Source organism: Bactrocera tryoni, chromosome 4, assembly GCF_016617805.1.
Source record: "Bactrocera tryoni isolate S06 chromosome 4, CSIRO_BtryS06_freeze2, whole genome shotgun sequence".
NCBI lineage: Eukaryota > Metazoa > Arthropoda > Insecta > Diptera > Tephritidae > Bactrocera > Bactrocera tryoni.
The window spans coordinates 78,843,852-78,870,446 of record NC_052502.1 but is presented as its reverse complement, the minus strand read 5'-3'; the positions used below and the strand labels follow the sequence as shown (position 1 = coordinate 78,870,446).

General features: G+C 39.7%; 1 protein-coding gene across 3 annotated transcripts in view; it reads left to right on the top strand.

The window, feature by feature from the left end:
* Positions 1-26,595, top strand: part of LOC120776116 (PDF receptor) — a 66,001-nt gene that overhangs the window by 6,681 nt on the left and 32,725 nt on the right. For 2 of the 3 annotated variants that reach the window (XM_040106618.1, XM_040106620.1), the window contains exon 1: positions 590-979. The exons of the other annotated variant lie outside the window; for it this stretch is intronic. The gene's annotated coding sequence lies outside the window, so the exon portion shown is untranslated. Of the gene's footprint in view, positions 1-589; positions 980-26,595 lie in introns of those variants that run through there. 3 annotated transcript variants of the gene reach the window in all.

Genomic DNA, 26,595 nt, shown 5'->3' with positions numbered 1-26,595 from the left:
CTGCCCACTCACGCCACTCGCACCGGCTGCTTTGTTTTGCTATCTTTCTGTTTCTGTTTTCATACGCATATTCTTCGCCATCGACAACAACTCAACCACCCACTGCATCGTGAATCACGGTCTCAGCTGTTGCCACAGCACACCAACAACAACAATAATAACATTTGCTTCGTCGTGCTTCGTCGCTTACCCCTCGGCGCTCGGATTCCTGTGCTCCCTGCACGGCACTCGCAGTTCGGCAATCGCCACCGGCACAGCATACCAACTCAATCAGTTTATAAACAAACTCACACCGCCACAATTTTTCTTTACTGCTCTTAGTGTTCGTATATATTTGTGTATTTCGTTCATTTGCCGTACAATTGTTGCTCTAAATGCATTTGCCATATGCTGTTGTCCTGCTCACACACGCGCCGCGTATCGCGCTGCTTCATGCCACCGCTACTTGGCTTTGCATCTTCGGTATTTCGTTCGTTTTAGCGCTCGTTCGTAAGTGTTTTTGTTGATGTGCGTGTGTGTGTGTGCTTGGCCTTATGGCTTAACAGTAGTTGCATCCTGTCGCCGTGTGGCATAACGTGCGCGTCTCTGATGGTGTCCGGTTCATTTGATACGCTCGCCAGCGCTACCATTTCACACACGTACCTCTCATACATATACAAATTTCGTTTTCGCTTCTTCGATTTCGGTTGCAACTAAGCGCTCTGTGCATGCTGGCTGTTTGATTTGAATACACGGATAATTCATGCCGGTGGAATAGTGGCTTGAATTTATAACGATGCTTTACTTTATTAGATTTCAGTTGCCGGAAGTGTAAATTTTTCGTTGTTGGAATTGCGCGTACATTTTAACGGTAAAAATATATGTATATTACAGTGTCAACATAGAGTCTGTTGCAAGCAAAAATAAGACTTATACCACGAATTTTTGGTCATAAAATCATCTTAAAACCCCCTGCAGATTGCATAGTTTTGCATAAAAGGTGAGTTCTCGGTTTACAACAAAATCTGAAAAATCAGTTTAAGTCAAGAAACATAGTTATGGGGACTTTTCAACTGAGTCATCATTTCCATGCACCTTTGCTACTTTGAGTTTAGTAATATCCGAAAAAAATTGAAATTTCAAAATTTCGGTTAAGACCCTAACAAATTTTCACTGCGAATAAATATTTTTTCTCAAAATAGCACTTTTTGAGTAGCCTATAAACCTACCCAATAAACAGTGCAACCACTAGGTGTGTACTAACAGCCTCTCTTTTCAAAAAGACTTTTGAACCCAACTCTTATTAAGCCTTATTTTCATTATAACTGTAAAAAGCTCTTATTAAAACGTTGTAAACTAAACCCGAACTTTTTTTAAAGAGAAGAGAACTTCAACAAAACCTTTTTTCATAAAAAATTTCGTCCATTTTTTAGTTTAAAACTATTTGGTCCAGGCAACTAAAACACAGTGGCTGTCAAAATGTAAAAATTAGCTACGTGGCATTGAAACCAAAGTCATTAACTCGGCATTGGGTTGAACTTTACAGACTGTCGCCGTCTTAACTATACTTTCATTTTAGTCTTGAAAGGAAGTTGCACTTATACACGGGGACTTCGGCGATGAATAAACTGCAATAAACTTGCTTTAGAACAGATTATCGTCCGAAAGTCAGTACAGAAAACCGTACTTAGTCGGCGTTCTTTTTGTAACATACGAACGAATTTTTTTCGGTATAAGAATCCAAGGGATTGCACTTGAGATTCAATTTTGAATATTTTTATACAAATAAATTTCATTGGAAAAAATATTGCAGGTTGCTTTCTCAATGTCTGGTTACCAGCCTTTGTGTACAGTTAATAGAGATGTCAGCTTAATAGAGCGTCCATTTAATAGAGCGTTCACTGTATTTTTTCATTTATGGACTGTTTTTATTATCCTATCTTCTAAATTAGGTGGAACTGGACACAGTGTGGTAAATTTTGCTAAAATTGGTTCAGCAGTTTAGGAGTCCATCGCAGACAAACAACGTGACACGTAATTTTATATATAAATGTATATTAATTGTTTCCGATTGGAGTCTTATATACATATACTCTTCATGCATGCATGTGGGACCACCAATGCGGTGTTCTAAAGGATTTTAATTACAGTAAATAACTGCAGTGATTTTTCTCGGTATACTACTACTTATCTGTACTTTAAAAATCAAAGGTTTCTTAGGTAAACAACATCCACAGAAAAAGTCCGCAATAAACCCAAACTGCCGCAAATATTATTTTCACGGAATTACAAGTGTTTCAAATTCTGTCTGCTAGCGACACATAAAAGCTCTTCAAACATCTTCAGTGCCGCAGTGTCACTTGATATTAGAACACCTCATTGAGCTCTTCACAAAGTAAGAAAAATTAGCTATTGCCTGCTTTTCAGCTTGCGAAATGCAAAGCAATTACAGCGTTCTTGGAATGCCTGCCTACAAAAGTAGCAAAACTCAATGTAAATAGTTATGTAAATGCAGGTCTGATTGCCGAATTCCGTGCAAAAAATGTGCGTACAAGTTTAATACAAATTTGTGTGTATGTGTGAGTGTAAGACGTGCTACTGTATTGGAAAAAATTCAGCAAAAACCACTGATGTATGAGCATGTGACCAAATGTAGTTTATGCTGCTTTGCACGGCTTCCGAAACCGGCATGAGGTGTAAGTTTCATATATACTTATACGTGTGTGGCTGCTAGTTCCAGTTAGTGGCGCAAAATTCTGCATAATCAACTTAAATGGTATGAACGTATATATACTTAGTTTTTGCTACATATTTAATTGGTTTGCATTAAATTATAATTTTACAAAATATCAGTCTAAAATTTGTTTTTGCTTACTTTTTCAGTCGAAATAAGCACTAAAATATACTGTTATTTTATATGCCACCCAAATAAATAATAATCAAGCAATTCAAGAGTTAATCAAATATATGCGCAGATACATACGGACACACATGGTACAGACAAAACGAACCAACAATTTATCAATCAGGCCAATTAATTGCATTTTAAAACTTTTGCAACAATTCTGCGAAAATGCAGTAAAACATTTATTACATCATGCCCCATAACTGTTATTACGAGCTAAGAGTCAGACACGCCTGCAAAATGTGCATCGATTACATATTCACTGCTGAACAGTTCAAATTTAATGCAAGGCTGTCACACGCACAGGTCAAAAGGGCTACAAAAACAGCTAGATATTTGTATTAGGGTGTGCGTTATATACCAAGTTAATATTTTTATTCATTCACGCGCCGTTTGAAGTTTCAGTACATTATTATTATTTTTATTTTTATTTTATAATAGCATTGTTTAAGGTTGTTCACATAACCAAAGTGCTGAGCATTGATACAAGTGCCTTATAAATTTTATGTTGCTCATACGCCATGGCATAGCATGCATACTCAGCGCACTCGATGTATAACTTTAAGAGCTTATAACTTTTAAAGGTTTGGCTTCACGGAAAAAATACTAGAACCATTTCTGTAGTCCGGAAAATTTTGTACTAAAAAATTAAAGCCACGAAGTTGTAGTTTACTTACTTAATGCAAAATATCACAAAATCGCACGTTATATACGCGGGAAAGAAAAAATTATTTAGACACGGTTTAACTTGAAAATAAAGCACTTCTGTACATTGGATTAGTTCCTTATAGCAAAAACTGACACTTCAGGCGAAATAATGAGCACCTTTATATAGACATATGTTGACGCTACCAAATATTTAACCACATACATGCACACACATATATATATGTATATGTATATATATATATATAGCATACCAGAATAAAATCACAACATTTATTGCAGAGTTAAAGCCACTGAAAGAAATTATATGTATATATGTGAATATGTGTTTACGTACTGCTCGGCATACTCCCACACAATGCAATGTTTCAGCTTCACGTCGACGACGATAATTTGAATTTATTCCATTTAAATAGAAATAAATATGGAAGTGATTGAAAAACATTTATTATGCGCACATTGGTGTTAATTTCTTGGCTCCTAGCAGATAAGCTATGTCAAAAATATATGTCAAAATGAAATAACGACGCTGAAAAGGTGATTGGAAACCACAATATAATGACAGCTTTAACTGATTGCAAAACAGATTCAAAAATAATACGGTATTTTTGCTTCAATATTTAAACAACAAAACGAGTAGAGAATTCAAAATTGTGTAGATATAAAAATAAAATAGCATAATTCGGTTGAGAATTAATGAAAAACATATGAATGAGTGAAATGAAGGTTTTCTAACAACAAATAAGACAACTCAAAAAAAAAAAAAAACAAACAGGAAAAAGAATATACATATAAATGTATTGGCATAAGTTGGTTCAGCATTAATACAAAAAATATGAACGAGTAAAATTACGGCGATTTTAGTGGTTAGAGCTACTCAGTGAAGGCATTTTCGACCCAATTTGACTGTCAAATCAATTCCGTGGCGAAATATACTTATAATATTTAAATACTTGTAATAGTTAAACCGAATATCGGAATGGGTTGCGTATGTTGTGGGTTCTAAATAGTTGTTTATATGGTATGACTTCTACAGAAAGCTTATTTAAAATACAATTTCAGCAAAATTAAAAAAATGCTATGCTATCTCTACAGAAAGCTTTAAGATATTTAATTTGTTGCCAAAGTCTTGTCTTAGGGAATATTCGAATCTGAGGGAAGTTTCAAGTTAAAGAATTGCAAATTATGCGCTAGACAGAACTTTGAGGAATCAAATAATGATATTGAAGCCTATGATGATAAACCATAGTATATAACTCTAACAAGAAAAATAATATAAAAATAATAAGAAAAAACTTTCTCAACCACTCGAAAAGGCATAAAGAGCGCAAAATTAGAAATTCGCTTGACAGCAAAGAATCGAAATTCCCGTATTTTTGAGGCTATAATGCAAGATCGTACCTGCTAAATGATTTTTCTTAACGTCTGAGATTTCCGGCGTCATCAGCGTCTTTAGAAAAAGCATTAAAGTTAATTAGCACAAACATTTTTCCAAGACTAAAAGTTATATACACAGGTTGGTGAAGTCCTCAACTGTTTTTGTACCTAAAACAACTGTCAGAAGAGCATGAAATACTCGGAAAGCATTTAAAGAATTCCTTGCATGTCGAGAGCTTCGAAACATGGCTCTCTCACTGGAAAAACATTGCACAAACAGAAGCCACACATTTCCATCGTAACAAACTCACACACACGATAGCAAGCGCTAAATACCTTTCATCCTCCAATGCTGTTGATCCGCGCGCTGTTGTCACTGCATGAAATATGCAGCAACTCACGGATGCTTTGCCACTTGTAGTGCGGAAAATCAACAGAAGAAATCAGACTTGCAACACTTACTTGCCGCTTTTCGCCCTACACGGAGCAGAAAAACAGCGAGCAGGACCGTTGCATGTGGCAAGTGGCAAAAATCCACCAAAAAAACACTACTAAATAATAACGAATGGCAATGATAACAAGAAAGCAGCAGTGGCACAAGTCTCAGTGATTGGGGCAAGAAAAAGCGGCGCAAGAAATGCACATTAAACGGCGGAGAGGCAAGGCAACCTATGTATACGTACTGCAGCTACAAGAGTGGTACATAGAATTAAAATGCAGCAACAACAAGCAACGCATGTAACGTGCACTACTTGCCGTCGAGTGGGGTACTTGTTGCAAGCCGTTTGCTGCAAGTATGCTAAGTAAATATGCATGTGAGCATAAATTCAGCAAAAGTGAAGAGTTGCATTTCAAGAAAGGGGCTTCCGCCTACCGCCTATTATAACGGCTTCGAAGCGCCCTATACCCACGCGCAGCGCAGTGACAAAACAAGATGGCGAAGGCTGTCAAGGCAGCGCCTTGTATGTTTATATTAAATTTCGCGAGTTAACGGTAACGAAAAACAACAAGCGCGCGCAAAAACAAAGGCGGCAAAAACCGACGGCGTTGAACGTTAATGTTGCACAAACTATTTATTTATAATTTAAATGTTGGCTCTCGCGCTGACTTTTTGCTATTTATTAGTGTAGACCGCGTCAAAAATATGCATCAGAATACTGCCACGCGCACTTGCAACATATAAAATCTTACTGTTTGCAAACTTGTGTTGCCACTGACGTTGCCGCTCATTATGGCGCACAACTAATTAAGTAACCAGCAGTGAAATTTGCATCAACAGCAGCCGGTGGTTTGCTTTAAACAGTTACGCGGCGCTAACTCGATTTGTCAAACAAAATTTTCGTTCGCGCTAGATGTAGCGTAGCTAATGGCGTCCATGAGCAGACACGTGGGCGCCAGCGAAGAATTATTCAAGCGAATCGAACGCGTCGCGTGCTTGCCACAACTCTAACTTAAATGAAAATTTTACTCCTGGGTGCCACAAACAAACACATAAATATAAGCGGCGCACAATTTGCTTGCAACACTCAGTTTAAAGGACACGCGAGCTTTTATTAAAATTTTATTTTGCTTTTAAGAGATTTATCGATATCCGCGGCGCGCGCACCCCAAGCCACTCTCGGGTACATTGTAGACACTAAGCTTGAAATTCGGCGCGCTACGCTGTGGAACGCCAAAAAATCGACGAAAAGTGCGTAATGAATAATAAAAAATATGCCCAAATACAAATTCCTCGTCCACTCAGTCGACAACAACAGCGCAGCTGTGCACAAAAGCAGTCCGAGCGTTGTGCGGCAGCGCCAGACGTTCTTGGCATTGAAAAGCACTTTTGTGTAAAGCGGATATATTTTGGGCCGCGGCAGAACAATTCGTTGCAAGTGGGAGTGTGTGTGCGTAAGTGCCGCTTTGCTTATGAATTTTAAATTTTTAATTGAGTTTCAGTGCAATTTTTCGTAGCAGAGATGGCAGCGGGCGCACAAAGCCATGCAAATGTGTGTGTGTGTTTGTGTAAATAATATAATTATTGTTGCCGCAGTAGGTTGCATGATTTTGTAAACATTTTCGGCCTTGATTTATTTGACCAATTTAATGCTCGGAAGCAGAACAGCTAATCGAAAAGTTCATAAATAAATACGTGAATGAGGGATCGGCTACTTTGTATGTATGTATTTGTGGCGTTACACCGCACATTATATTTACAATAGTTCAATCCAATAAATAATCATTGAATAAAAAAATAAATATATTGGGAAATCGAAAAGGTCTTTTCGTATTTATATATTTGAATATTGACAATAGTCGAATAATTAGCCTTTGAAACCAAAAAATAAATAAATTTTGGTTATTAAACTTATCGGAAAGGAAATTTTTGAAATCCAACAAACGCTAATGTTCAAGGTCACGTTGTCGGGCAGAGATGCCGCAAACAATTCATGAATTTAGACGAAAAGACAATGAAAATTCCTATAAAATCGAGCAACAATGTTCCAAACAGTGGAATTTATTGAGCAATAAATATTTGGATTAGAGATAAATTCAACACGTTGTGTTTTTCAGTGATTTATTTGCAGGTTTTCTCTATATCAGAAGTGATGACTTTGCACATAGCAGAAAGCAGATCTATCAGGTTGTTCAATAAGTTTTGTCGTTTGGTAAGAAAAACACAATTTTATGATTCAAAACACACCTTTTTATCCAGTATAATCTCCCTGAACATTAATACACTTGCTTCAACGATCCTCCAATCTGTGGATCCCATCCCTGAAGTGAGAATCCGGAAGGTCTGCAAAATACGCATCAACAGCCATTATGAACTCTTCATTTGATGAAAAACGCTTGTCAAGCATATATTTTTTGAGTTGTGGAAACAAATGGAAGTCGCTGGGGGCCAAATCTTGTGAATACAGTGGATGCTTTCGAAGCCAAACACCCAGGTTCACACCACTCTTTAGGCTCTTGTTTTGATTCAGGAGTCTAATCCATAGTGATAAATCGACGCACAAAATCCATTTTATCCTTTTTAAAACGCTCCAAATGTTGCTGAGAAAGTCGGATTCGAATGTGTTTTTGTTCCATTGTTAGCGAATGCGGCACAGCTTTCTATAACCCAAAATTTCACTTAAAATGTGGCTCACACCGCCTAATGAGATGTGTAGAGCCTCTACTAAATCTCTCTCAGTCAATCGACGATCTTCCAAAACCATATCATTTGTATTTTGGCTATGATTTCTGGTGTTGATGCGTTTTTTGGACGTCATTCACGCAGACCGTTTTCAAGGCTTGTACGACCAAACAAAGAATGCATCGACTGATGAAACTTCACGTATGTTCATATGAAGAGTGTACTAACAAAACAAAAAAAAAAACATTGGGCTAGTAGCAACGCCCTCTCTTATAGAACGTCAAAATTTATTGAACAGCCTGGTAGTTCCCAACTATCTATGTGCGGCAACTTCAGGCAGAGTTAAAATATTTTCACAGCTCATCTATTATCACACACTTTTTAATGTGAGCAGTAAAGAATAAAAAATCTTAGACAATAGATTTCCGTTGAGCCGAAAATTATTGTTTTTGCGTGGATTCCCCACTACCAACCTTACCAGTTTGAGAAATTGGTAAGCGATTTAAGATATTTTAGCGCACCTTTAGCAGTTTGTCTTAAAATTCTTGTTTTACAGCTAATTAAAGATATGACAATTGAAGAGCTATTAACCACGAAAAACCACCTCAACAAGCTGCATTATTACAGCGGCAGAGAAAACTCTCTATCCTAACACTATAAATAAAAGTCGTATAGTAAACACTTGTAACATACAATTCTCTGCTAAAAATAGACTTTTATTGTCACCTCAGCTCCAATCTGCTAGAATTACTTTCAAACAAATTAACACGCATACATAATATGAAGAAATAAAAATGGAAATGCGATAAGATTGCTCATTCGACATCACACTTCCAAAAGCAGCACTAGTAAGCATACAAGTATAGATTACATATGTGCAAAAACTAAAAGTATGTATGTGTGTGATCTGTTTCCACAAATATGTATATAGCAAGCTCAGATTTCCTTTGCCATAAAATATAGAATATATAAATAAAATATATATGTATATGTCTACTATAGTATACTGTTGCGATGTAGAAGTATAATGCAAGGTTAGGTTTGCTGGCTGAGCCAAAGTTCGCATATATCGAACTTATAAGTCAGCAAAACGCCTTGTGGCCAGTAAGAATTTGTTCAGACATTCAGAGGACTACTTCGGTGAGCGATCCCACCTTTTGCCAATGGCCCCCCTGCACCAGTTCAAGAAAACCCATACCTTTCTGGCTCTCTTCTCGATATTAGGCTTCCATGAAAACTTTCTAACTAGGACGCGTCCTAAATACTTCACGTACTTTCATAGAATATAATAACAAAGCTCCTTTTCTTGATGCTGTTTAAAATTTTGTTCTGTTTTATGCATTTATATCGTACGTACTACGAGTACCAAATCTATAGCGGCGTTTGTTTCTCCGTTCTTTCGTTTCACCTCTTCATCACTAATGTGAGAATGTTTAGAAGTTTTCGAAAACTAAGTATTTGCGTGCGAAATCGCACCTTTCTCTCACTAACGAACTGCTACCACTTGCTCACTCCCGATCAAGAACCACCGTCTACCTGAATGCGTTCCTGCCCTCCTCCGCAAATTTTATACATTTACCTTTTGGAATTTCAATTGGTTTGTGGTCGAATATGGTACATTCGCATTCGTAGTAAGCGATACTCTTACTCAGCAACCACTAACACTAGCTTGCACCGCGCTTCCTACCTTTCCCTCTCTCAACTTACAGCCCACTCTATAGCAACTTGTATGCCAGCTCACACGTCGCTTCTAACTACGCATCAGAAGGTTGTATAAATGGTTATTTAACAAGTTGTAATAAAGAAACATATTCCACAACCGCACAGAAATACTCATATAACGCTTGAAATGCTCAAATTTTAACCGCAATTCGACACTGCGGCGAAGACAGTTCTGGTAATGCCAAGCGTGCTCCACACATACATTATGTATATATGGATGTTTTGTGAAACAATGCAAACGGAATGAATGAATGAATACTTCGTCGACTGACGGGTTATTCAGGTGGTGCAAGGTTAAATGCAAAGAGAAGTGTGTAAAGCAACTTCCAAATGTTCAACATAGTCAAAATGTGTGAGATTAGAAGATAAACGTAAATATGTGCTCCACCTGGTATATATAAGGAATTCAAATGACATCAAGTCATGCTGAAAGAACAAAATATGTTTTTTTGTTGTAGCAAATATGCTATAAAGTTTTCAATATAACCCAGTTTTGAGTTAGCAAAAGGTAAACTAATGGTTATTTTGCAATTCCATTAGAAACCGACTTAGCCAAGGTTTGCATCAACACAAGACTCTTTTCTCGGAATGAATTGCTGAATTTCTGGAAATGAGAAAATACTAAGGGATTTGTAACTGGTGGTAGGTGTGGCATAGCGAAGACTTCTATTTCTTTTTATTAACAACGATTTCATTTTGGACCTCAAGAAGATTTTTTTTTCAAAATTAACGGATGTTTTAACACGTGTTAGAAAATGACTCATACCCAAAACACCGCCAGATTAGTCAAAGGATAAAATGCCTGGGGGTCCGATACGACCAGCCTCATACCCAAAACATCGAGCACAAATTCTTAAGACGATCGGCATAGCTAGATTACACAAATGATGACTTGACCAGCCTCATACCCAAAACATCGAGCACAAATTCCTAAGACAATCCGCAAGGCTAGATTATACAAAGGATGATTAAGCGGCACCTGTTTGTCAAATAATCATCAGATTTTATCTTAGTCTCATATTCTAAAGGAAAGACATAAGGAAGAAACAGAGCGACGTCCAAATTCACCATGAACACACATCCACATGTACACATGACACTTGAAAAACTGAGTTTTGAAAGTAAATGTAAATCATTTTGCTGTTTCAATTGCTGTGTTTGGTCCGCACATAGTCTGTGTTTGTCTAGTAATGTTTTTGCTATCTTAATTTGTTTACGTTATAGAGACTTGCTATATTAGGTGTGTGTAAATGTATATGTTACCGTCTGGGTGTGTACCACTTGTCTATTTTGAATCACGGTAACTAGCTATTCTACAAAGGCAAGGTTCATTTTACCACTTTACGATAGGTTTTCAAACAGTGACCAGCGCTATCAAATTTTAAACATAATCTTGCAACATGTTGCTTTAAAGCAGGGCCGGATACAGAGCAGAATTTCGGGGAGGAGGTGGAAACTATATAATTTTGTTTTTGCAACTCTTTTTCTTGACGGAGTGTCACTTATAATGGAAATAAGGTATAACTTTTATCAATTCCTGGATCCGTGGGCCCTGCCTCAGAGTATAATATTTGTGTTCCCCTAACGGTTGTTTGTATCACTTAAAACTAATTGAGTTGATATAAGGTTATCTATACATATATAAATGATCAGGATGACGAAACAAGTTGAACTCCGAGTCTGTCAGTCTGTGCAAGCGATATTTTGACCAAACATTAAGATATCTTGATGAAACCTATGTGTAGTTGGTATAGCAGATGGTTGGAATCAAACCTTTGCCACGCCCTCAAAACGACATTAAAACACAAATCAATACCCACGCAAGGTATCCTCGTGAAACTTTCCTCAAATAGCGCCTTTGAAATGTAGCATCGTATGCAGGAAAATTGTTCAAATCGCACCATCACTTTTCAAGCCCCCACATATAGAATAACATATGTGGCCCACGGAGCGAATGGCCGACTTTTTATCGAAAGTATCGGCCAACCTGTGAAATATAGAATTGAAATTCAGACAGAATCATTCTAAGTGTATATCTATGTATCTAAAATAGATTGAATCGGATCAATAATTCTCATAGCCTCTATATACCTAATATAAAGATTTTTGTAATTCCAGGTGACTTTAAACCGCGTATAACGGCCAATATATGAGTTATCGCAATGAAAATGTGATACCGTGTATTACTTATAACAGTGTAGCTTTGTGCCTAAAAAAGGTAGAATTGGGTGAAAACGTGATATAGACCACATATGTGTAACTTATATCTGGATTTCCAAACATCTAGTTGACTTCAGTCCTTATATACATTGGGTAGTCGAAAAAGTCTTTTCGCATTTCTAATCAAACTTCAACTAATTTTCAAGAAAGCTTAAAATCGCAATTTTCCAACACTATATGTTGTGACACAATGTGATTGGTGGCACTGGAGATATACGACTGCAACGACATCTACAAATACGAAAAGACTAACCAATATATTGGTTATTATAAAAAATTTACTAATTATTGTATAATTGACTCTTCTAAAATGTTTAATTTGAGTACATATTTATCACATACTAGCATTGAACCTAATCTAACTAGCATGGAAACACAATATCTCAGAATTTTCATTGAACGCAACATTTTAGAAATGCACAATAAGACTATTCCAATTTAAACCATATCAGTATATTTTAGCATGGAGTAAGCTGCCTACACATTTAACACAGCAAATGTATGTATGTTTCTTTATAGAGATTCAATAACTACTTCTTCTTTGCCATGATGTGTAGAAATATTTAAACTGTTGTCACTCCCGCAATACTTGGAACTCAATTTGGGTATTAGTTATGATTTGCTAAGCTCACAAGTAGGTCACCTTAGGAGAAGATTTTTCCATAAACTTAGAAATGCACATGTATAATCTTTTGAAACGGCACATACATATGTAAATAACCCTTCGAAGAGCCATTTTTTCACATTTTGGCAGCTAAGCCTTAGGCTAAATTCAAAAAAGGCGATTGGGTGACAACATAACTGCTTGAAAGCGCACTTTATTACGCGACGCGGGTTTGTTGCCACTGCACCGCCATGCGCACAGCCTTAGCTCGGATGCATGTCGTTAGAGTCGTAGTAATAGATGCAACAACACGGTAAATAAGCGCTATAATCAACATCAAAGTCGAAAGAATAATTTCCAGTTGACATCTGTGCTTTGTTGGCGCTTACATATAGGGAAACCCATGCGCAGCGTTAAAAGAGTGGAAATGCGCTTTCATGAAACCGTGGAGCCACGTATTTGAATTTACACCTTGGCGCGAGTGTGTGTGCCTCTGTTGACTTCATAATATAAGACAGCTCATATATTCAACCTGAGAGCTGGCGCACGCTTCAATGCGCAGTCAATGCACGTATAATGCAATTTACTCTTGCACCAAGCGCGTCGAATAAGGATAGTGTAGCGCCGCTATGGCAGCAGGCAGCTGCAGTGCGCCGCTCTTTGCAATACATAATGTTGCGCTGAGTAGTAATCAAGCTATTTCAGGCATAACGTTGCCACATTTATATGGACTTTGAAATCAAAGCTCAGGAGTCACTTACTTTACACCTTTGCACAAGGCATGAGAGTGTTTCTGCTTGCAATACTTGCAACACCTGATTTGCTACACATTTATTTATTGCCTGTCATCGATAGTAGAACTCAACACAGCGAAAATGTGACAGCAATGTTTTCTAAATATTCTACACTCTTCTAGACAGCTTATCTGAATCAAACTGAAGCGAAATATAGTCTAATCATCATCATCTTCCGCCCTCAAATATTACTCAATCTCTTGCCTTCGCGCTTATTGATTATTTCTCATATTATACCCATTTATGGCAAGCGAATGAAAGGCGTGAAAGCAATGGAAATAAATAAAAAGTGAATGCATAAAAGGAAACGGCGAAAAATTAGAAACCTTCGCTTGACGAATATCCTGCAATAAACCAACACACACACACCGACACAATACATACACATATTTAAATGCACTCAACACATACTCAACGAGCAGCACTTTTGCATGGCCATTGCGCCTAGAGTGCCGGCACAAACGTCTAAACAAATGTACCCAACAGCGAAAGCAACGCTGTGGCACAGAGCGAGGGGGCGTGCGAGTGGTTGAGCGCGTGGGTTTAGTAGTCAGACTGTAGGGATCCCGCTTTGACTGCAATATGCATTTGAGTGTAGAGGTGGTCTTAATTTTGTTTTTTTTTTCATTTTTCCGTTTAAGGAGCGAGGTCGATTCTACTTTGTACCGTTTAGACGCAAAGCAATGCAAAAATTCAGAAAAAGTGCAGGGGTTAGACTTTACAGACGAATGTGTATCGACAACTAACACTTTACAGTAATGATATAATAGAAAGGCGAATCCAACCCTACGAGTTTGAGGCTGAGCTATTATTTAGTTTCCTGCCCGACTAAACTACCGATATGAGTCGATAAATCTGGGATTACTCTGATTTTTAACTACTGCCGAACCAAATTTTGTGACGTGGGCTTTCAATGAAGATATTGTCATATTTTTCTCGGCGCTTCGCTTTTCTTCCCATATCAAATCTTGAAATTCATCTGACAAGCTCAAAAACAGCTGATCTTAAAACAGAGAGGACATTGCAGCAGTACTACCGAAGAGCAGGGCGATTGCTTTAGTGGATTTATATCTAAAATCACAGATTAGATTCCTCTAATTTTATATCCGCAATGAGAATAGCAGCAGATCACTCTCTCGATGAACAAAAATTATGCTCTTTAAGTCTCTTAACATTCACATCCTACTATACAGCACAGGAATATGGAAGATGACGGACCGAGCTGAGAAAGCACTGGGAGAATTCGAGAGAACAGTTCTGGGATAGGCTTTTGGAGCAGTCGCATGAGCGATGAGTAATTCTTGGAACCACAAACTGTATGAACTCTACGGTGACATAGATGTATCATGTCGTACGAATAAAAGCGAAGCTCTTACGACAACCTCTTTCAATTCGAGACAAATGGGTGGACAATGAAAGCAAGAGCAAGCCCGTTTAATGGAAGGCCGAGTGCATTGCTACCTGTCTGCACTTGGGATGTACAACTGGGGTGATCTCGCAAAGGAGAGAGGCAACTGGCGAAGTTTTGTGTTATCCGCCGGGACCGACCCATAGTTGTGTGCCAGAAGAGACGAAGAAGTAAGGATAGTTTCCTGAGACTTTCGTATTCGAAGCTCCCAGGGTTATTCATAGCCAATTTGACATTATAAATCGATTCTCCCAAGTTACCACTCTTTATTCATAGTTAATAGATTACATTTTAATTGCTTCCAAGAACTCCTTCCACGGTTTCGCCGCCCAATTTCCATTACATAAGTGCCGAATATTTTGAAGATTCCTTTAAAAATATCTTGCAATTCTATAATTGTTCGAATTAGTGGTTCGTTTGTTCAACCAATTTTTACGTCGCTTACTTATGCAGCCGCTTTTGCTTTGAGGTGCTTACATTTTCCGCCTCTCATACAAAAATCAATGCAGAAGTGACGGAGTTTGCTAGTTCCTACTCAACCCAATGCAGTTTACAATGATTTGCCTTGCCTTATTCATTGTTGCCACACTGGCTTTAAGTTTCACGGCTCCTTACGACTGTTTTGCATTATTTACATACACATTTTGCTTCACATTTATGTTAAATTGACTGCAGTGCATTGCAAATTCGAAGTACTTGAGTACTTAGCAGCTTCTTGTGCGCACTTTCCGACAACCAGTATAAACTCAGCCTGCTTACAGGCGCACAGCCAGGCAGAAATGCAATTGTTTGCAATAAGACAAAAAACGGCAAGGGAAAGTGGTAAACTTTCGCAAAGTTCATAACTCAAATGATGTAAATTACATACATGGAATGCAAGCAACGTCAGCAACGCTATGACTCAGCGCCACAGCGACTGATCGACTGTCAACTGACGGCGGCGGGTGTGTTACGCGACAAGTTGCCGAGCAAGGCAGAAACTTTGTTTGCTCATTCGAATAAGGCCATCACTTGCGCCTGTGTGTATGCTTGTCTGTTTGTGTCTCCGGCTGTCTGCCTGGAATTTTGCGTGCAAACACTTGGGCGCGCTGATTTGCCACACTTCCGACAGCGGCGACTTTGTCACGACGAACAAACTATTGCATTGTGCACATTTGCTACTGATGTATGTCTGTTGAATGAACTTGTATGCGGCAGAAATTTGTTCAATTGTGTCGTTGCATGTCAGCGTGGCGAAAGTTTCCACAAGGAGCGCACTTATCCTTGAGCGTCGACGTGTGGAGCAGAGCGCGCGAGCGGACCGTTTGTGGCACAGTGCATAAAAGTGCTAAGCAACGCTTTAGCGTAACGAACAAGTTAAAAATAAGCACATGTGTGTGTGCCTGTGGCATTATGCTCAAGATCTTTAAGCTACCACCCTGTCATATCTGCCCACCTTCCCAACAAAGTCGCAGCCAGCACTATATTATATTTGAAACAACAACTAGCAACAAAAATGCTACTCAAATCTCTGCACACACACATCCATACATGCCAACCGCTGAATCGCTTACGAGCAGTAGGTTCTTAATAATTTATACCTTATTGTTGTTGTATGTGAGTTGGTCCTCTGAAAAGTAGGTGAGCCACTGGTACAGTTTAAAATAAAAAGATCTCGGCCTCAAGAGTGGCGGCGGCCTGTCCGCTTAGCTTGGCATGGATAATAATGAGTGACTGAGTGGGCTGAATTGAGGGCTCACAAAGGAGGCTGTCGGCTCGAGAGCGCCAGACAGTAAGCCACACAGAGCCCATCAGAGCTCAAGCATTCAAGTGTCATAAGTGTCATAAGTGCAACACTGTACTAGGCACATAGTCCAGCACGTATGTAGGCTTGTAGGCAACACTGCACATGTGTGTGGGCGGCGTGCATGTAGTCGGCAGTATGTCCGCACATACAATTTAGCGCGACGAGAAAAATTTATTTCAGGTTATGTACATGAATGCTTAAAGAGACCCTCATGTGTTCACAGTGCCACAAAGGGTGGTTTTAAAGCAAAGAAAAAGCGAACAAAATGTTTCCCTCGTTGTAAAGTGAAATTGGACTAAATATAAAGCGGAAGCATTATTAGTTCCACTGCAGACAGCAAAATATATAATAGTTTACCCATCTTCCAAGTAGCAACTAGAGGCTTGTATTCTCGTACATCTTCGCTTTTTGGCCTTATCTCTACTCTCCCACACATAAAAACTTCCATCTTCTAGCGGAGCTCCGATTTTTATAAAACCTTTAAACTCATAGTATGTTCGAAAAAGCCCAGTATATAGGATAAGCACAGAGTGGGACGTCCGCCATGGTGAGGGATCAGCCATCTAATCTAACTCAACTCAACCCGTTCCCACGACAGTCGAGTCTAAGTTAGAGGAACGGACCCGGAATTTTATCCGGCCAAGGACAGTCAACTTGGCAAAATTCTGCCGCTACAAAATCAACAACAACTTAGCTCAACCTAGGTCAAAAAACTACTTAAATAAGAAAATATCATACATCTTATCCAGAAAATTTACCTAAACCGAAACACCAGCAATACTCAAAAAAACCATGACTGAGCCACGGAGAAGCAAAAACATAATATAATCTAATTTATCCTTTTGTTGTCTTGTATGCATTCCATTATTCTGCCTAGAATATTATGACATTTTCTTCATGTCCTGAAATTGTCTTCGGTTTACTGCAGTTTGCTCTTCTCCTCCTCTTCGCCACATTCTATAGCAATTGTGTTTCCCTCGCCAAACGCTCAGAGACCCGGCTGAGATTTCAATTACGTCTACCATTTCAATGACAGTATTTTGTTTATTTCCGTTGTTTGTTTGGCCGTCGGCAATGCGCCTTGGCAGCATATACATATGTGAAGGAATGCTGCAAATATGCGTCGGGCCCTTCCACATTGTGGGCTTGCTGGTCCACCTCGTCACTGTGCATTGCTGACAATGTTGCCATTGTCTCACACACGCACACACACACACTCCTTTCTTTGTCGTCTTAAATATGCAATGTGTTATGCATCAGTGCTGCCAGCTGCAGCCATTTAATGAAATTCTCAGCCAATAACTCTCAGTTTTACCAGCTTTGGCCGGGCAAAAGGCCAGCTGAGCTTATGAAGAATGACAGGAAATTATTGCACTATGAACTGTGTGGCAGGCTTAGCTCAAAAATCAATTTCCACTGCTTTGTTAAAAGGAGGTACGTATAAAAGCCCGTCAGCCAGGCAACTAACTTTTGAAACTGATTACTACCTGACACTCAGTTGATAACGATTAGACAATTTTTGGATATCAAACAGTAAAGTAAGTCAGAGCAAATGAGCGTGGAAATAAGGAGTAGGAGTTTATGTCGAAGGGGAGAGGAATGTTTCGACACACTCGAACTTAGTTGGATTTTTGTGTCGCTGATGTAAAAAAGCGAAACAATTATGAAACAAGAAAAAAATAATGAAGGGAAGAGATTAAACAATGATGGGAAGAGATTAATAGACAAATTGCATGACATCTAAGTCAAATAAAACCCATTACTTTCATAAGCTCATATGTATTCTTAAAGAAATTTAAGAAAAGTCTACACATCGGATGTTTAATATCATGCCTAACGTCAGGGTGGGCAAGGAAGGTATCTTTGGCACAACAGTTGGAAAATTCAGCTTCCACGAGGAAACATTCCCAAATGGGTTGAAGCTGATCGACTTCGCGGGGTCCGAAATATGGTTTTCTGTGGTACTAGATTCCAGCATAGAAAATTTCACCAAGCTACTTGGCTGTCTCCCGATCGAAATACCATCAATCAGATCGATCACGTTGTGATAGACCCAAGACACGTCTCCAGTGTTTTAGACTTGCGTACGCTCCGAGGTCCTAACATCGACTCGGACCACTATCTTATTGCATCCAAAATACGCACCCGCTTCTGTGCAGAGAAAAACGCACGTCAACAAACACAAGGTAGGTTGGACGTCGAGAAGCTGCAATCACAACAGACAGCCGAACGTTTTTCGACTCGACTTGCACTCCTGCTCTCTGAGAGCACTCGTCAACAACTCGGTATAAGGGAACTGTGGGACGGCATTTCAAGCTCCTTACGAACAATGCAACCGAAACTATTGGTTTTCGGAAAGTGCAAAAAAACAGCTGGTACGACGAGGACTTCCGTATCGCAGTGGAAAGAAAGCAGACTGCCTGCCTCGCAACGTTACAATCAACCACAACACGTGCGGAATGGGATAGATACCGAGAGTTGAAGAGGGAAGCGAGAATTTAATATATTGGAAAAAAGTTTTAAGGAAAAAAAATACATATTCCACTGCAACAATCTCTAAAGAGGTCCAAAACGTCTCAGAACGCCTACTTAAATTTACATATTGTTATAGTTTTCATTGATTGTTCAAAATAATATAAATTTTTTTCTGTATATTTAGGGCGTAAAATCTATATTTAGTGCTCCTAAAATGACCGCAATTAATACACAAAACTGTCAGCTTTCAACAGCTGTCACTGATGGCCATCGCTAAGGATTCACTTGGTGACAGCATGACAAACGAGCTGTTAAGCATTTTAAATTACATCACATTAGGCTAGATTAATTCACTAAATAAGGAGAATTTGCGTCGACGAATGGATGCAACAATCGTGGAAGGGTGTGTGTGTGTGGGTGCGTGTGTATCGATTGTTATTGGCCGGCAGCTGTTAAGCTCTCATGCATGCGCATGCAGCTAATTAGCAATGTACCGTTACGTTTGTAATATCAAACAACAACAAGCGAAGATTAGTAACTAATGCAACAGCTACCTAGCTTGCAACATGTCATGCAACAACAAATGAAAAAAGCGTCTCATTGATATGGTAATACAGACGGCGACCCGCGGCCGGTGGCCGAGCGACTACCACGACGGGGCTCACAGCCAAACAAATATACATACACCTACATATGTGTGGCATGTGAGTGCGTGCGCGTCTAATATATACATTTATTGGTCATTAATGTCAATTTGTATGTCAAGCAACAGTTAATTAACCGTTAGCAATGGCAACGTTAGATGCGTGCACTAATAAGCGCCGCGCACATAACCGCTATGTCATATACATACATGTGTCTGTATGCGGATATTTGCGAAGCTATGACTTCGTATTACCACACCTCAGCTGTTAGTGTGAGAGCTCTTTCAAATGCGCTTGAGTTGATGATGTAAGATACCACAGCGGCGAAAAGCCTTGCTGTTGCTCGGAGGCGACGCAGATGAATACTAGATCTTGAAAGGAATTTAGATCATGTAGGTCTCGTCGCATGTAATTGAAATTTGAAGCCTCAAGTTTGTATTGCTAAGGGACTAGTTCGCCTTTCTGGGTGTTACAAACTTCATGGAATGAAAAAAATCTCAATAACCTGCTGCGAATTGCATGAATAGTTATTCGTATGAATGAAACTGGCAGCTCAAAGTGAAAATCTCGTCAATATATATCAAAGCGCCTGGAAAAATACGAAATAAATGAAAGCGCTTATTTCAGGCGCGCCCTACGTTAGCCTGAGTGCTAATGCAGTGTGAGTATTAAATAAAACATGTGGCGTATGCGCTACAAACTTTTCAATACACTTAAAACCATCAGAAAATTAACCTAAATTCGCCGGCTTTTGCAAACATTTCCCAACACACACGAATTCCCCAATTTGCGGCATTATTTAATAGCTTAAACGCGCTTGCCGCTGAGAGCGTGGCACTTGAATGTTGTAAATTAAAAAATTACATAACGCAAAGCGATGCATTCGAACACGTGAACGCGCGCCACACACACACACACACAGTGTGTGCTAAAACGCTGATGCGTGCATTAAATGTGGTGTTTTATCGCAGTAATGCAGCCCATTGCATAATCACTTGTTGAAATTGCAACATTACAATGCACAATAATGCGCTTTGGCGCGGCGACAGACACAAACACACATACACATACAATTTTAGACGAAAATACAGCGAGCAAACAGCGGAGGCTTGTGAAAATATGCAAATGCCGGCGCGCAAGTGCGAATTTGTCGCGATAAGCTAATGCGCATTTGTGCGTGGCATGCTTTTAGGCGCACACTATATGCATTTTTGTTGGAGGTGTGTGTGTATGGCTGCGTGCGTGTAATTAAAAATAAAGCGTGGCTGCTAAGTAAGCTGAGAATTGCGCACATTTCAATTGCCACATTCACGCGTAAGCATTTGTCACATGCACGCACACATACTAATACATGCAAATGTACATATGTATATAAGTACATGTTTGCATGTGTGCGTGCGCGCAAATAAATACGCACGTGTCTAACGATTTTTACAGCATACTTTCGGCTGTTTTATTTTGTTTCGCATTGTTGTTGTGCAGAGTTAATTTATTTTTGCTTTTCATTGCTGTTGCAAGTTATGAATGAACGATCGAATGAATGAAATTGTGAAATTTTAAAATCACAATATTTCTGCCAACAAAAAACTCGACTAACAGCACACACACATACGCAGATACCGTTGTTGCAACACACACACGCCTGCATACTTGCCAGCAAAACTAAATGAAAACTGTCAACATAGCTCCCGGACTGTTTACTTTGCTTTAATTGAAATTTGCATTGCGCCACCATGAAGTTAAAGCCAGCGATTGAGCGCCGCGCAAAATAAATAAATGCAGCGCCAGCGCAATTCAAGTGCAAAGTGAAAAGTTTCACCACCTCTACTGCGATATGTGCGTGTAGCCAACTGTGCCACCAATTGATTTCACTGCATAACCAGTTGAAGTGAGCGCCACTCTGTTGCATAGTTGCAGCGGCGCAGGGCAGTTATAAAAATGTACGCTTAACGGCACGCTTCAATTACCGTTCGCCATTTGCCATTTGCATTTTCCGCCTTGTTTGCTAAGGGGCTTTCAGACTGTGTACAGACTGCGCCGAGTTTCAGCGGCGTGGACTCCTCTCTTATTTTCCCTCGCAGTGTTAATGTGTGCTCGTAGCCTTCGCTTTTTACTGTTAGCTTCAAGTGATACAAAACAAAGTGTGTTCAACTCGACTGTATAGAAATAAATTGGAATTGTATTGAATTACCATTATGTTGTAGCAACGTGGGTATGTATGCCACTTTTTCACGTTGCATGCACGCCGACTAACGGGTACTGACCTCTTTTAGAAAAGTTCTAAACAAAAACGATAAAATCGCAAAGATTTCGGTTCACTTAACGAGAATTAGGAATATAAAAAATTTTACCCAACGAAACGTTCAAGACCCTACCAAATATGTATATATGCATAGAAACGATCAGAGTCAGGGGCTAATGTTCGTCTTGCCCCAAAGACATAATATATAGCTGCCATACAAACTGAACAATCAAAATTAAATCTTTGTATGACAAACGTCCTTGTAAGGCGGGGACAATTAAAAGAAAATACCGTGAAATAATTACAATAATTACGTTGATATCTTGGTCACCTAAGTTTAGGTTATCTTAGATGGCTGATCCAATCCAATTCCCACCAATTTGGTGAGACAGCTTCTGCTCGTCCGGTAAGTTTCTCAACCTTACAACATCCTCACCAACTGGATAGAGCCAAGTCTTAATCAAAGACAAAAAGCTCACTGGATTACTTGCGACTGATTTTGGTCCAAAAAGATCTTGCGGCAGCGCATGAACCGATGTTAGCCTAGCTTCCGCGAAGCCCACCTATCCGTTCTCATCCTACTGATAGTCCAGCTAGGGTCCACTTTCTTGCCAACGCATCACCTTTACAGTTCTAGTCTTATCCAAGAGCGCACGAAGCAATGGCTCACCAGTGTCTTTGGAAACCTGAGAAAAAATACTCCAAATATTCGTTAGGAATTCTTTGCCTCTTCAAAGACATGCATTTCCGTCCAGAGCAGTACATAAGAGATATTCGATTAAAAATTCCATTTCAAAAACCAACCAAACCAAAACTACGAGAAATGTAAAAAGCACTATTAACATTCATGTTGGCAAACAAGTAAATAAAATATTTTAATGTTAAGAATTATTTACCCTTTCGCATACTCATATGTGTGTACCTGTAGTGCAACTATGCGACATTCATCAATGAAAAGTGATGAAAAGTGTATCAAAATGTATACAAAAATATCACTTAAGCCGCTTATTTGCGTCCTCGCGAGCTCATGACCGTTTATGAACCCTTTCGAAACCATATTACACCTACTACCACGCACGCACTTCAATAAAAGGCAACCGATATGTGGTGACAATGCATGCCTCAGCAGCCGCAGCTCAATTTGCCACGTCATTATACTGGCACGACTTTATGCAAATAATGAGTGTCCCCTTGCCGAAGCGCGGGAAAATGTGATGCCGGCACTGAAGATGCCTCGGCAACGCAAGCGGATTAAGGTGCGGAACATTAAGTCACAACTCTGTCTGCCGCGCACAGCATAACGAGCCAACTTTCACGATGTCCAACTTTACTTTCCTTACAGCCCCTGACATTGACAATCGCACGACTCGAGGTGGGAGGCAGCAAGGAGCTGCTCTTGCGGTGTCGGTAGTGGCAACAGGCCGCTGTTTGCAGACAATGCTTGAAACGTTAAGTGAATAAACAGGAATGCAAATTCATCAACACGAAGGGATGACAAAAGCGAACTGCAGACAGGCGCTTCCGCTGATTTAAATTTTCAATAAATATGCTGTCGCTGAAGCTGAATCGAATTAAGTAGCTTACTTACTTGCAACAGCTGTTCATCAGTCGAGCTTGAAATGCATTAATAGTACTCTGCTTGTTGCTCATTAATAAACAGCGCCTTAAAGTAGACTACACCACTGACATTGGCTGCGATGTGCCGCACGAAAAATGCATTGAAATGCAAATCAAGCGCAAAAGTAATGCGAAGCTGGACGTTGGAAGTGGGTTACACAACAACTAATCTTAAAGTTTTCGTTGCTTTTGGCAATCATAAATTATAATTACTACTTACACGCTCGCACGTGTCTAAACTAAGCTCTCCTTTGCACCGCCTTGACAAGTTGGTGTGTATACATTTAATCTTCTTAAAATATCTAAACTAATTGTCACACTCCCCAATTAGGCAATATTTTGCAGACACCAGCAAGTTTGTCTTCCAAACACACTTTTCAACATAAATAGTCTCCCTTTCAACGCAAGTAACAAAATTACTTAGTTGCTATTAACACACACACATTCATACACCAACATATACATTCAACCATGCCCACAAATAGGTGCACTGCATTTGTGGCAACCAACACAGCATCAAGCCTTAGCAACTTATTATTTGACATGAATATTAAAATGTTTAAAATTTTCACAGAGCCGTCCAACGTACTCTCGAACTACCCAGTGGGAAATAGTAACCCAAAATGGCATCTATGAAATATGCAGCTTGTTTTTAAAACGGGAATTAAAACTGCTAGACATTAGTCGATAAACTCAACCCTGCATACTCCAAATTATGACTTTCCTCGAGCAATAGTAACTAAATGCTGTCATTGAGAGGAACGTGCATATTGCGAAATCTTCTACGTGCATTCTAAATCTGACCATAAACGCGCTTGACTTTGATTTCAGTGCTAAAGACATTGACTCAAAAAAGCTGAATGACCTTTAAAGACTCAGCGCAGAAATTTACAAAACATTCGACTACAAGTCAGGCAGCTACAAGTACAAGCACTTTTGGCTCGTTGCCTATTTGTTTAGAGCAGAAAAAGTGTAAAGTGCTGACGGGCTCCTTCTGCATTCGAATGTAGGCAATTTCACTAACTCGTCTTTTAACAGTGGGATGCCGGCACACATTTGTTGTGTAAAGAGAAGGTGAGCAGACCCACCTCGTCGCCTGTATGCTTTGTTGCATTCAATTTGAAAGATTGCAATAATGATTGGTTGCACGAACCGCCTGTTTGCTGCCTACAATCGGACATTAGACTAATGCACCTAGCCAATTGCTGATTTTTAACGGTGCTGTGTGCTAGAGAGAAGGGAATTTACTAACAATGTGTGCTTTTTTAAAGACAATGAAGGCAATTTGCTGAGATTGACTGGCGTCTCTTGTGTGTACGTGGCCAATAAAGCCGAACAACTGCTTGGTTTTGATAAAGTATTTGCATTGCTGGCGCTTTGGGTGCGCCTTCGAGCACACTCTTTGGTTACTTGAGTGCCGTTGGGAAGTTTGTTAGGCGATTTGCTCGTTATCTATATGAAGCAGTTAACAATGGAGCCGTGCGTCAAGAGACATTGATTTTTTCCATACCTATCGCATTGCCCATTATGGCGATTCCAATAAGGCACTTGTACACTGTTCGAGCAGCTCAAGTAGGCCTTTTCTCATTTACACTCTCACCATTTTTTCTCTGCGAAATTGCGCTTTCAACACGCGATATTCATTTTCATTTCCACACGAAGTCGTCACTTTCTGTGGCGGTAAGTGCGAAATTTTGCAACGCATGCAAAGTGGCAAGCACTCGGCACACACTTGTAATCGGCTTTTGCGTATCGTTTTTAGCGGCGTTTGGATTTGTAAAGCATTAGTTTTTTCGCGTTTCTTCTTTTAGCCTTTTATTGTTTGTGTTTGATACTTCGACCTTTCATTACTCGCGCTTTCCAAGCGCCGCATCCTTACCACTTCCAGCCGCTGTTGCATTGCAATACCAAGCTATTTTTGCCCTACTTTTGCAGGCTCCCGGCTGCTTTTGTGTCTCGGCCTTTGTGGCATGCAATACGTTGTTGTTAAGCTTGTCTCGTTTCAATTTCGCTACGCATAAACAATGTGCAAGCCGCCAGCGTCGCGCGGTCTTTGTAGCTTGACTCTACGTCCTCCACACGCCCGGCCGCTCGGCCGTGAATACGAGGTCGTCTAATAGTCTAAAGTATTGTGCCTTTATATTTGTTTATTTGTACGCCAGCGCCTTCCTTTGCTGCACGCGTACTCATAGAAAGTTACTGGCCTGGTTTGACTGCACGAAAGGCCGCACACAGGCGCACAACAACAACGACAGCGTGCAATGTCATTCAAACTTCCGCAGTTTTTGCACTCGTGCGTTCGCCTTTCCGTTTTTCAATAAGCTTTACTAGAACGCCGCGTGCCTGCCTCCAAACAACGCAGCAAATTTAACTGTGCGGCAGGTCGCACCAAACTCAATAATGGCTCACCTTGCTACATACCTTCGACCAACTACCGAAACGAGCACAACGTAAAGTCGGCGAAAAATAATTAAAAACTTTTGGGTTGAAACCGCGCCACTCACTCTCCGGCCCAGCATCTATCGTCGTTACAGCCATTTGGGGCTTGCACTGGCGCTGATTGGTAAATGTGCAAATTGTTTGATGAACAGGAGTTAGCGCACGGCAGTGGCTACAACGAGCCATTACAGGCAGCTTGCGCTAGGGCTCGAGCTTAGATTCAATGTTGTGGTGGCTAAGCGCGGTGCAGAGATGCCGCGGGATGCTTGATGCCTTTACAAGTGAATAGTTTTAGCTGGCATCTTGCGCTTCATAATAAAAGTTCTTACAATTTGTTCAAACTCGGCTAGAAAATTTTTTCTATTTGTTCTGAAAGCGAAAGTTTCTGGTTTCGAGGTGCACGGAGGTTAGCAGGTTTAGTAGGTTAGTTAGTTTAGGTCCACTTTCTCTAATACACGACACAATAAAATACTCTAAATTTCAAAAAGTGTGTTCACTCTGAGAAGGCTTTAACTTGAGCAGAAACAGTTAACGGAGGGTAATGCAATGACAAAAAGCAAACATAAACCAGCAAAAATTACAAAAATTAACATCCT